This window comes from Rhinopithecus roxellana, chromosome 14 (assembly GCF_007565055.1).
Source record: "Rhinopithecus roxellana isolate Shanxi Qingling chromosome 14, ASM756505v1, whole genome shotgun sequence".
Classification (NCBI taxonomy): domain Eukaryota; kingdom Metazoa; phylum Chordata; class Mammalia; order Primates; family Cercopithecidae; genus Rhinopithecus; species Rhinopithecus roxellana.
In genome coordinates, this window is record NC_044562.1 from 117594954 (window position 1) to 117604453 (window position 9500).

The following is a 9500-nucleotide window of genomic DNA, read 5'->3' on the forward strand; positions in this document are numbered from 1 at the left end:
CTGGGCGACAGAGCAAGACTCCGTCTCAAAACAAACAAACAAAAAACCTTGTATTCATTAAGAAGAAATTGTGTATTGCATTATTTTTTCACTTGAGAGGCTGGTATTTCAAAATGGTTAAGAACACAAACTAGCAGGCTGCCCCTACTGCCCCACTGCCCCACTGCCCCGCAGCCCCGCAGCCCCGCAGCCCCGCAGCCCCGCAGCCCCGCAGCCCCGCAGCCCCGCAGCCCCGCAGCCCCGCAGCCCCGCAGCCCCGAACGCCAGCCCGCGCCCACGATGGAGCCACCGTTCTTTAGCTGGAAGGAAGATGGCGCCTGGTGGACAGCAAAGGCTTTGATGCATACATGAAGACACTAGGAGTGGGAATATCTTTGCAAAATAGGGGCCCAGTGGCCAAACCAGATTGTATCATCACTTGTGATGGCAAAAACCTCACCATAAAAACTGAGAGCACTTTGAAAACCACACAGTTTTCTTGTACCCTGGGAAAGAAGTTTGAAGAAACCGCAGCTGATGGCAGAAAAACTCAGACTGTCTGCAACTTTGCAGATGGTGCATTGGTTCAGCATCAGGAGTGGGATGGAAAGGAAAACACAGTAACAAGAAAATTGAAAGATGCAATCAGTGGTGGATTGTGTCACGAACAATGTCACCTGTACTCGGATCTATGAAAAAGTTGAGTAAAAATTCCATCATCACTTTGGACAGGAATTAACTACAAGAATGAACAAGCTCATTTCAATGAGCAAATCTCCATACTGCTTTTTTTTTTTTAATGCTGTGTTCAATTATCTTTATCACAAACATTTTACATGCAACTATTTCAAAGTGTTGGATTAATTAGGATCATCCCTTTGGTTAATAAATGTGTTTGTGAAAGGGAAGGGAAGGAAAGGGGAGGGGAGGGGAGGGGAGGGGAGGGGAGGGGAGGGGAGGGGAGGGAAGGGAAGGGAAGGGAAGGGAAGGGAAGGGAAGGGAAGGGAAGGGAAGGGAAGGGAAGGGAAGGGAAGGGAAGGGAAGGGAAGGGAGAGAGAAAAGGAAAGAAACAGACTAGCCAGATTACCTGGTTTCAAATTCCAACTCTGGCACTTAGTAGCTGTGTGACCTTAGGCAAGTCACTTATCTGTGCCTTGGTTTCTTCATCTATGAAATGGGGATAATAATACTACTTAATGCATAAAGTTTTTATAAGGGCTGTATTTATGCATAGTACTGGTATTGTGAATATCTTTCTTTAAAGGTCTTTATGTTTTTGAGAAGCACATTGAACTACTTAGAGAAAAATGTTTATGATATCAAGATAGTTGGGGTACAAGGGTATAGACAAAATTGTCTATGAGTGGATAATTGTTAAAAATGAATTGTCAAAAAACCTACAAATATTAGCTGGGCATGGTGGTAGACTCCTGCAAGTAAGTCCCAGCTACTTGGGATGCTGAGGTGAGAGGACCACTTGGACACAGGAGATTGAGGCTGTACAGAGCCATGATGGCAACACTGTACTCCAGACTGGGTGACAGGGCAAGACCCTGTCTCAAAAAAAAAAAAAAAGAATTATAAGTATATAGAGGTTCATGTACTATACATACACAGGCACTCCTGTATAGTTTTGGAATTTTTTATAACAAAAAGTTTTTAAAATATTTTTATGTAAAACATTTACAATTATACCTGGAACATAGTAAATACCATATAATAGCTATGATTATTACAGCAAAATTCCATTTTTGTGTGGATCTGTATCCATATAAAATAGATCTGTATACAGATCTACTTTAATGCTAGCCCCTTTTTCATTTCTAGGATATAATGAAAAATAAGCAACAGAGATTTATTCTTTACATCTATAGTTGGCTTAGAAGAAAAGACAACTGAAGTCACACAAGGAACTGTTATCAAAGAAGATGGAAGGCTCATCCATCATTTCGATGGTGCTGAGTTGAAGAATCTGAGTTAGTATGGTGTAATAGAGAATAAGATGTAGTCAGGTAATAAAACTTAATAATCATAGTTTACATGTATTGAGGAGATATTATGTGTGAGGTAGAGTCACAAGTGGTTGCACATTTGTTACCTCATTGAATCCTCTCAACCACCCAGCCTATGAAGTAGGCATCATAATAAATAGCTCCTTTTTTTTTTTTTTTGAGACAGAGTCTCGCTCTGTCACCCAGGCTGGAGTGCAGTGACGTAATCTCGGCTCACTGCAACCTACACCTTCCCAGTGAAAGCAATTCTCCTGCCTCAGCCTCCCGGGTAGCTGGGATTACAGGCGTCTGCCCCCACGCCCGGCTAATTTTTGTATTTTTAGTAGAGATGGGGTTTCACATCTTGGCCAGGCCGGTCTTGAACTCCTGACCTGGTGATCCACCCGCCTCAGCCTCCCAGAGTGCTAGGATTACAGGCATGAGAACACTCGCCAAGAGAGGTTAAGTAGCTAAAACCTGCTACGTAAGACTGACACTAATGCCATATTTTTCTTTCCCAAACATCACTGGCTCGGGAACTGAGAGGTTACAAATCTTTACCAGGCAGACAAAAAAAATAACATGCTCACCATCCCTCAACCAGATAGTTATTGTAGGAGTCAACACATCCAAGCCAACAGTCTGACTCCAGAGCCCTGACCCTCAAGCACATCACTATAGAAGACCTGGGTTCAAGTCGTGACTCCACTAAGGTGTCTTTTTTTTTTTTTTTTTACATTATTTTGTATTATACTTTAAGTTCTAGGGTACATGTGCACATGTGTGCATATGTATACATGTGCCTTGTTGGTGTGCTGCACCCATTAACTCATCATTTACATTAGGTATATCTCCTAATGCTATCCCTCCCCCCACCCCCCACCCCATGACAGGCCCCAATGTGTCATGTTCCCCTTCCTGTGTCCAAGTGTTCTCATGTTCAATTCCCACCTGTGAGTGAGAACATGGGGTGTTTGGTTTTCTGTCCTTGTGACAGTTTGCTGAGAATGATGCTTTCCGGCTTCATCCATATCCCTACAAAGGACATGACCTCATCCTTTTTTATGGTTGCATAGTATTCCATGGTGTATATGTGCCACATTTTCTTAATCCAGTCTATCATTGATGGACATTTGGGTTGGTTCCAAGTCTTTGCTATTGTGAATAGTGCCACAATAAACATACATGTGCATGTGTCTTTATAGCAGCATGATTTATTATCCTTTGGGTATATACCCAGTAATGGGATCGCTGGGTCAAATGGTATTTCTAGTTCTAGATCCTTGAGGAATTGCCACACTGTCTTCCACAATGGTTGAACTAGTTTACAGTCCCATCAACAGTGTAAAAGTGTTCCTGTTTCTCCACATCCTATCCAGCACCTGTTGTTTCCTGACTTTTTAATGATTGCCATTCTAACTGGTGTGAGATGGTATCTCATTGTGGTTTTGATTTGCATTTCTCTGATGGCCAGTGATGATAAGCATTTTTTCATGTGTCTGTTGGCTGCCCTAGTGTCTTCCTTTGAGAAATGTCTGTTCATATCCTTTGCCCACTTTTTGATGGGGTTGTTTGTTTTTTTCTTGTAAATTTGTTTGAGTTCTTTGTAGATTCTGGATATTAGCCCTTTGTCAGATGAGTAGATTGCAAAAATTTTCTCCCGTTCTGTAGGTTGCCTGTTTACTCTGATGGTAGTTTCTTTTGCTGTGCAGAAGCTCTTTAGTTTAATTAGATCCCATGTGTCAATTTTGGCTTTTGTTGCCATGCTTTTGGTGTTTTAGATGTGAAGTCCTTGCCCATACCTATGTCCTGAATTGTATTGCCTAAGTTTTCTTCTAGGGTTTTTATGGTTTTAGGTCTAACATTTAAGTCTTTAATCCATCTTGAATTAATTTTTGTATAAGGTGTACAGAAGGGATCCAGTTTCAGCTTTCTACATATGGCTAGCCAGTTTTCCCGGCACCATTTATTAAATAGGGAATCCTTTCTCCATTTCTTGTTTTTGTCAGGTTTGTCAAAGATCAGATGGTTGTAGATGTGTGGTATTATTTCTGAATGCTCTGTTCTGTTTCATTGGTCTATATCTCTGTTTTGGTACCAGTACCATGCTGTTTTGGTTACTGTAGCCTTGCAGTATAGTTTGAAGGCAGATAACGTGATGCCTCCAGCTTTGTTCTTTTGACTAGGATTGTCTTGCCAATGCAGGCTCTTTTTTGGTTCCATATGAACTTTAAAGTAGTTTTTTTCCAATTCTGTGAAGAAAGTCATTGGTAGCTTGATGGGGGTGGCATTGAATCTAAAAATTACCTTGGGCAGTATGGCCATTTTCACGATATTGATTCTTCCTATCCATGAGCATGGAATGTTCTTCCATTTGTTTGTGTCCTCTTTTATTTTGTTGAGCATCCACTAAGGTTTTTAATCTTGTGCGAAATTGCCCAACTTTTAGGTCCTCCTCAGTCCTTTCCCTTGCTTTGTTCTTCCTGGGTGTCTTGCCTGAAGCTATAGATGGTGCCCTTTCGAAGGCCTCAGCATCTCTAGGTTCCAGCAACAACCACAACGAGTCAGGAAAAATATCCGCAAACTCAGGATCACCAAATAGCTGTCGATAAGTACTGCCAGGGACTGCTTGTCAACACATGGCTAAAGCAGTTGCTGTCGACCCTAGCTGCACATTAGAATCACCAAGGGAGCTTTTAAAAATCACCAATACCCAACCCTACTCCCAAACCAATTAAATCAGAATCTCTGGGGATGGAGTCTGGGCACTAGAATTTTTTTTTAAGTTACCCAGATAATTCTATTGAATCCAGTGTTGACAGCTGCTCAGCTAAAAGATGAGAAAACCCATAGATAGGCACAGGGATTTAATAGAAGCCAAAGAACCTAAATGTTCAATTAAATCTTTCAAAATGATGCTTCCCCATATTACTATACTCTATATCTGCTTATTTTTAAAATCCTAATTCCAAAATAAGTATACTATTCACAAATTTACAAGGTATGCATACATGTTCATGCACATATACATAAACACAAACGCACATGTGATAAGTATGCTTGTGTAAGTGTATTATTTTTATACCACTACAGTCAAATATGCTATAGATCTGGTTTGGGGGATAAAATTAGTATTAAAATATCAGTAGTATTTCCATTCTACCACCACACACACACACACACACACACACACACAGGCGCACGCACCACTTCCTTCTAGTTCTCTCTAAGGCTAGGATCTCACCTTTACATCTTTCTAAAATTGAAGAACACAGGAAGTCATTTCAGCTGCTGACAAATGAGAATAACTTGACTGTAGCTATAGTCACATACTTTAATCAAGGAAGTAAATGCCTTACATTTCTGCTGGTTTCCTATTATAATTAAAATTGGAACATCTTAATTTTTATAGGAACTACTGTTGGATTTTTATAGAGATGTGTGTTTAATAATTTTTCCTGTGTCACACAAAGAATGTAATGTGGACAACTGAAAGGGAAAAAGGCAATGGTGTTCAGAGGTTTAAAATAAATTAAACATTCCTTCCAGGTTTTTCTGGATGACTTCCCTCCATAAATTACATCTTTTGCACTATGCCAGTTGTTTCCCCCAACTACTTCTATATGGTGTAATAATTACATGCTCCGCTGAACTCAAAAGGGTTAGTGAAAGGTTACGTGAACAGAGCAAATATAAGAAAATGTAAAGAAAAAGCTGCAGTTTGGTCTTTGTTGGTATATAAAAAAAAAAAAATTAAGTGAACAGAAATTTCATGGAAAAGACAGAAAGCACCATCATTCTGTTCAGGTTACATTTCACACAAAGTTCAATGTAAGGAGACATTTAAGGCACTTTAAACATAGTGTCTCCTTATTACTCATGTCTCCTTTTCCTTTCATAAGCAATGAAGAAACACACAATGATATCAGGAAAATATTTAAATATCATTCTGGTAGCACATAAGAACAAATAGATAATTTACACTATAAAAATTAAAGATAAAAATAAACAGGATTTAAGCTGGGCATGATGGTGTTCACCTGTAAGTCCCAGCTGTGCAGGAGGCTGAGGCAGGAGGATTGCTTGAACCCAGTAGTTCAAGGCTGCAGTGAGTTATGATCACATCTGGGAATAGCCACTGTACTCCAGCCTGGGCAACAGAGCAAGACCCTGCCTCTAAAAAAAAATGAAATACAGGCTGAGCACGGTGGCTCACGCCTGTAATCCCAGCACTTTGGGAGGCCAAGGTAGGTGGATCACGAGCTCAGGAGATCAAGACCATCCTGGCTAACACAGTGAAACCCCATCTCTATTGAAAATACAAAAAATTGGCCAGACGTAGTGACGGGTGCCTATAGTCCCAGCTACTCGGGAGGCTGAGTCAGGAGAATGGCGTGAACCCAGGAGGCGGAGCTTGCAGTGAGCCGAGATCGCGCCACTGCACTCCAGCCTGGGCAATAGAGCGAAACTCCGTCTCAAAAAAAAAAAAAAAAGGAAAGGAAAGAAATACAATACACAGGGTTGGATTATCTGTCCTCATGGACCTACGAGCAATTCAAATCTCAGCACATCCTTTACAATATGTCCAGTTCGTCTTAGTATCTTAGATGTTTAAATCTGAAAAAGCTAATAAAGCTTACTAGTACAAAAGCCAGTAGGTGTCAAGAAAACCGCAGCAGCCTATGTACAGATTCAATTTCCAGATAGCTCTTCCACCTCCTGCATTAGTAAGGTAAGGAATGGATGCTGCTGTGTACCTCCCTGCACTCTGCACATACTGTGCTTTAGGAACCACTTTTCAAGGGTGCCCTTGGTATTCTTTTCACTACATCAAAACTTGGCATTTGAAAGGAGGGGCAGATGAAAAAGTAGGAAAAGAAAAGATACTACGATTTGCCCTGGACCTTAGCTGCCCTATGAAGAGCCCAGTATTCTCCAAAAGCATTTATGCTGAATTTCTAAATACATTCCTAATAGCATAAGAACTAAAATTATCTCATTGCCAAACAAAAGGCTTCTGCATTGAAATGTGACAGCTCGCTGCTCAGGCGGCTTGTTGCCAGAAGGATACACACAATTTCCAGCAGAAAATTGGTTTCAGGATGTCACCCAATAGTCCAGACATAAAATAAACTTCCCTAGCTCTTTGCAACAGGGCAAGGCCATTGGGATTCACCCCTGCTCGATCCAACAGACAGCCCTGAATTTCCTTCCAATGTAAGAACTCAAAGTAACTAAACCAGATCGTGTCTCAAATGTTATAGACCAGCATTGCATTCTGAGGCATTTCTATTTCTTCGGTGATTTTATTCCACAGAATCACTCATGACTTCAGACAGTATTGCTTAATTAAGCCCCAGTAGAACTGAATTTAAGCCTTCACCTGAGAAAATATATTCCACCATTACTCAAGAATGCAGTTTGCCACTACTGGACATGACATGAATCGTTTAGCTCTATTAAATAGAAGTTTCCCAAAAGTTCCAAGCCATTTTTTGCCTTCATAAAATCACAACACATGTCCTTGCTAGTTACCATTTGAATATGAATAGAGAAATTCATGAGTTGGTGGCATTTTCAAAAATGGACTTTCAAAATTATTTTCGTTTTTTAAAATTGCACTACCAGATGCAAATTTAGTGATCATTAAGCCTACTCTTCTCATTTTACTGATTAGAAAGGAGACCCGGAAACACCAACTGATTGGTTCAAATCAGGCAGCCATCTAGGGTAGAACCAAGACCAAATTCCAGCTTTCCTGCTTCCATATGTCTCTTTTCAAAGGAACAGAAAAAGGACTTGAAAAACAGAAGGTCTAGAGAATGCTGATTCCCTCATGGAAGACATGGTCTTCCAGGCGACTGGCTCCTATAAGCCTGGCAAAAGCTGCCAGGAGGAACAGTCACTTGTCCATCTGAAGGGAAGGAAGCAACTTAAAAGATGAAAGAATCGCGAAAGACCCCTGCTGCAGCCCCAGCCCCCCATAAAACTGTTAGGTTTTTTCAGTTTTATAGGCATATTTGGCTTTAAAGAAAATCTGAAACATAAAATCAAAATTTATAGATCAGATATGTCAGGAAGCACAGTTTATGTTACCAAAAAAAAAAAAAATGGAATGTTTGCTTTACTAAGCTCTTCACTGCAATTTTCTCTGAAATAATAACCTCCCTTATGATTAATAAATATCCCATTCAGGTGCAACATTCAGGGCTATTTCTATGGCATTAAGCAAGGTACACCTCTGCACTGTTTACTCCACTAAATTTAGCTTACTTTCTTATTGCAATTGGGAGGAAAACGCATAGTGTGAGATGCCCATGGACAATGATCTACTGGTGCCAGATCATGCCCACTCACAAGAACCTATTGTGGGCCTATCTTGCCAACTCTGCGTTCAGTGGTTAAGCGGTCTGAGAGTTGGTCCTTGGTGGATGAACACAGTGAGGAATGGAGAAGGCATGAGACTGTGAAGCAGGTTCACTTTGTACCAGTTGCCAACTTGTCTTGAGTCTAGTGACAAAACACATTCCTATGCAACAAGTTACAGGAAGCAGATGTGTTACTTACAGATAGGTAGCAAGGAACAGAAGAAGCATGATAGCCATGGTGAGCCAGTTCCCCAAGGCTCAAGGAAGCTGCCCAGGTTGGATGGAGTCTTGACAGCATGTGCCCCACTTTCAGCACAGCTGAGGACCCTGAAAGCAGCCACCCTGGGTTGGATACCTCAGGGACATGTGATTCACTGGGCTAAAGAACATCCTGCTTCCAGGGGAGAAAGGAACAAAGCCCAGACTGTCCCATGCAGTTCCTGCCTAACTCAAGTGTTACATTCCCTAGAAAGGACATAAACAAAGCCTGGATTGTTTCAGGCAGCTCCTCCCTATCTCAGCTATTGCCTTCCCAGCACATTCTATAGTTACATATGTAGAACTACAGGAACTACAAAAAGCGGGGATAACTGAGCCAGTTCAAGGCCACCTAAAAAACTGTTCTTCAAAAGCAAGCTTGTTTAGGTTCCACAAGTTGCTTAGAACAAAAAATAAAGGATCATACAGAAATGGTCCAGGTCCCTGGTGAGATTCCATGTAGCCTGGAGTCTGGGCCTTAGCGGCTTAACTCCCTGCAAAAAGAAAGAAAAGGGAAGTATACCCTACTGGGGAATGGAAGTTTGGGGAAGCCATTCCAAAGGCCGCAAGTTCTGTGCCAGGCACAGAGACCATGGCCCAGGCAATGTGCCAGCATCAACAGGGTAATGACAGTGACACAGAGCAGCCAGGACTACGATGGGCAGGGGATGCCTGGACTTCATGTCCCTAGGTGTACCCATAAAAGAGGATTGACTGGGGCTATCTCACAGCTACCACCTGGAAGCTTAAACGCCCATGGAAATATGAGAGAGGACAATTGGTGGGACCAAGTAGGAAAAAAGACACATCTGTACCTCTAAGCTAGTGTCGTCAGGAGCCATCTGGTAAGTGGAGCATGAGAGATGGGAAAACACTAAATGAAAGCTACTGCTTTGGCCTAATT

General features: G+C 41.5%; 1 pseudogene; it reads left to right on the plus strand.

Moving 5' to 3' along the window:
* Window positions 1–347: 347 nt before the first annotated feature.
* Window positions 348–674, plus strand: LOC104678366 (annotated as a pseudogene).
* The last annotated feature ends 8826 nt before the right edge of the window (window positions 675–9500 follow it).